This window comes from Atta colombica, unplaced genomic scaffold (genome assembly GCF_001594045.1).
Source record: "Atta colombica isolate Treedump-2 unplaced genomic scaffold, Acol1.0 scaffold210, whole genome shotgun sequence".
NCBI classification, from domain to species: domain Eukaryota; kingdom Metazoa; phylum Arthropoda; class Insecta; order Hymenoptera; family Formicidae; genus Atta; species Atta colombica.
In genome coordinates this window covers 1609410-1613464 of record NW_017259306.1, presented here as the reverse complement: position 1 = coordinate 1613464, position 4055 = coordinate 1609410, and the positions used below count along the sequence as shown (strand labels likewise).

At 34.4% G+C, this 4055-nt stretch overlaps 1 protein-coding gene across 2 annotated transcripts in view; it reads right to left on the bottom strand.

The window, feature by feature from the left end:
* Positions 1-3480, bottom strand: part of LOC108687648 — a 24205-nt gene extending 20725 nt beyond the window's left edge. For both annotated transcript variants that reach the window (XM_018193545.1, XM_018193543.1), the window contains exon 1: positions 3049-3480. The gene's annotated coding sequence lies outside the window, so the exon portion shown is untranslated. The remainder of the gene's footprint in view (positions 1-3048) is intronic.
* Positions 3481-4055: the final 575 nt, after the last annotated feature.

Genomic DNA, 4055 nt, shown 5'->3' with positions numbered 1-4055 from the left:
AAGGAATTACGAGTGTCCTACTTTCTGCAAATAAATTTTTAATAACAGATTCTTTAATTCATCTAGAGATTTTTTTTTAGCAGACATATTGTAGTAGATTTTCGTGTTACAAGCATATGAAAAAAACATCTTTTCGCGAATGAAACTCAAGGAAACAAATAAATGAAAATTATTTAGTTAATTATTTAGTTAATTATTTAGTTAATCTTAGTTTAGTTTAATAAAATTTTAATTTAGAGCTTTTAAGAAGATATATTATGTAAGAAATCAAAAAGCTTTCGTAAAAAAAGACTGGCAACATTTTAATTAAATTTTCACTAAATAAAAATTCCAGATTTATCAAAAACTTCGTCGTTAAAAAATAATGTGAGAAATAGAATACCTTGTATACTTTTTCTTAATTCGGACAATTCCACTTATAATTTTCCTATATACCTATATTGACATAACAAACTGTGTAAATTCTTTGGAATGAACTTCACTTTTTCCTTCTAAATTCTTTAGAGTAAGGATTAGAATAAGAAAAATTATGCGAAATTATTTGTTTAATTTCATTCGTAATTGTTCGTTTAATGTCACATTATTTATTAACAACTAGCATGCTAATCCTTTAGCTGACAGTTAAAATAAATATCGTTTTCTATAAATATTTTTTTTTAGAAAACTAACAGCTAAAAAAATATAAATTTTTAAATTATTTTTATTGCTTTTATTTTTTTTATGTACTAGTCCAGTAGGAAACACATGCTAACTACTAAAATATCAAATAACGTATAAATCAGTGGAAGTTTCTATATTATTCATTGTAAAAATGCTTTTCTAATATGATTCTCATTGTTAATATTATTAAAAGAAATGTTTTATTAATATTCTAATGATTATAATTTATTGTTTGTAATGCGAAGTAATTACGTGAATAGAAGGTCAGCGTTTTATTAAATATAAAAATTTAAGAAAATTCGCGGTTTATAAAGTAAATATACGGACTGATTAAATCTAGGCCGCGGTTTGATTCATGTTCACAATGCTCGTGAGCATTATTTGCTCTTTAATATTTGATGAACGAGAATGAAATGATTCTCTGAAGTATTGTGAGCGTGAATCGGATTGCGGATCTTAAATTAGATCTAAATTAGAAGAAGCACAATCGATAAAAAAAGTTAATTGTATGCTTAACACGCAAAGCAACAAGAAATGAGAAAACAAGTTAAATTTAACAAAAGTGTAGAAAAACGGAATGATGAATTTAAGAGAAGCTTTACATGTCTGTGAAAATATGTTGTTGGAAATAGTGAAAATGAAAAGGAACTAATTATGGCGTTGTAAATAAAAACCCAGGATTTCCACAAACTCTTTAATTAGAAATTGATGAAGAACTTCCTCGTAATTGCCTCGTAAATAATCGTAAAACTGGAATATCGAAATGAAGAAGAGGAACATTGAAACGTTAATTAAATGTTAGTTAAGAATTAGGCACACGGCATTATGAATTCGTATCTGTTTATTATCCGAAAATTCCTAAAGTTCAAAACAAGCATAACAGAGTTGACTTTTCATTTGATATAAGTCGACACAAATATCGCTTTGTCTTTGTTGGTCATTAATGTAAAGAAAGATAGAATAATATATGTAAGTCACTAATGTTCATTTCCAATGTAGATTAACTTTAATGTATCAACATAAATGTAAATTAATTTTAATTTTGATGCATAACTTACTTTTTATCATTTTCTAAGAATTAAAGAATTAATTAAACCGAGATTACACTTAATCTACATTGGTAGAAACAGGCATAAATGAAAAGTATCTTAAGTTTATGTAACTACTAACTTGAGTCAGAAGGTATAAATAGATTTCTCAAGCTGCTATCGTCTGTTTCACTGAAAGTAAACCTGCAATTCATTCCACGAAATCCTCCAACCTTTCCGGAACTACCCTCAACGATTCATTGACCGGTATTCATAGTCGACCTACCTTGCGAGTGTATTCAATGACCGGAAAGGGTGGGGGATATTCATAGTCGGTCCTTATATTTCAGATCATCTTAAGTACAATCTTAAAATATATTAATCAGACCGGAATTTAGTTATTATATTTAAGGTCGTTTTAAATACAGATTTAAAATGTCACAAATCACAGGCATCCGTAGTCGATTCTTGTATTTAAGACTGTTTTAAATGCAGTCTAAGATGTCATAAATCAATTAAAAGATTGTATTAACATCTTAAGATATTATCTAAGACTACATTCTTGAAATAAGAATGGCTTATGAATATTAGCTGTAGAGATGTATTAGCATCTTAAGATATTATAATAAAATATATCTTATCTATCTATCTTATATATCTTAAGATATTATTAATAAAATGATCCTGAAATAAGAATAGATTATTGTGACAGATTATTGTGACGGTGTTCTAATCGATTCTTATATTTAAGATCATCTTAAATATACAGTCTTAAGAATAAGATATCAATCAACCAGCTTACACTTACAGTTTAGACACTAAGCAGTATTAACATTTTAAGGCATTATTTAAGATGGTTCTGAAATAAGAACAGAGTATGGGCGGTTCATAGTCGGTTCTTATTTTAAGACCGTCTTAAGATGCTAATACAGCCTTCTTTGTGAACATTGGCTTATAATATCTTAAGACAGTCTTAAATACGAGAATCGACTATAAATATCAACTTACATGAGAATACCAGTCACAGGGCTGTATTAGCATCTTAAGACATTACTTAGGACTCTCAAAATAAGAACAGATATCAACAATTAAAGTTTACTCGCAGAGTAGATCGAGTTCGCCTCGTGGGAGTTCCCGGGAGTTGATTTCTCTTCGCGCGTGAAGGAAAAACGGTGAAAATAAAGTATCGAGCGTGCCGCGCAGTACACCGACCTCGATGCAACCCTCGAGCGGCGCAACCCTGACAGCTTGCGCCATGAAACCGAGAGAGCGATTCCGGTCGAAGACATCGGACAGATCTGACTGCCTTTTTGTCAGAGCAGAGTTTGCAATAGGAACGAAGAGGAAGCTGGCTACTCACAATTAGCACTCGATGTCTGCGCGATGTCCGCAGTGTCTCAATCTCGGTCCCGATTCCGACTCGGTTCCTGTAACAGCTGCCACCGCCGGCTGTGCGCCTCGCGTTCATATCGCGAATATCGCGATCTTGAGCGTCGCCAACCATTGGGTGGGTAAACAAAAAAGCGCAATGAGCGGCACGCTGTCACGACGCATTCGATGGCTGCGAGAAGTGGGTGAAATATAGACGGTGAACGTTTGCGACGCGTCAAGGGGAAAATAGCCCCGAGCGGACGAGCGAGTGACAGTCGACAAATGGATAGGTGCGCGAATATACACGTACTATACGTACGCACGAACGTACGCACGCACCCCTGCCCGCCGGGTCGGCCTGGTTCCTGGATCGGCCAATCGTCAGCGGGTACCACTGAAACACCGACCACGCCGAACGAATCGCGCGAAATCAAACCAACGTCGACCGTCGGCGACGTGAACGCGCTCAGCTCGGCTGTCGCCGGCGCTGCCGCCACCAGCCGCCACCGCATCGATCGGAGCACCCTCTACCACCCGCGATTGTGATTGGCTGCGCGATGCTTTGTTTATACGCCTGCGTATACACCTGTAAAGGGCGCGTACGGAGCACGGGAACTACGAACGCGATGCGACATCGCGGCACGACGAATGGATGATTTGACGGTCTTGAACGATGAATAAGAAATGAAGAATTTCTGACAACAACAAGTAAGTCTAATAATGGCAGCGCAAAATGTATATTGTTTATGTAAATTGTTATCGCGGAATTTTATTTGCGAGAAAAGAATTCTCCTATCGAGGAGTCATGTGTAGGCGCCAATTTTTTATGTATGATGTAATAATTGGAGCAAATTGGAGCAAATTTTTTTTTCTCCATCATGTACATGTAAATATATTTATATAAAAACTGTATGGATTATATATAAAATTATATACACATATTTATATACATTAATTTTAAAAAAAGAAGCATTGAGAATATCACTTCTTATTCTA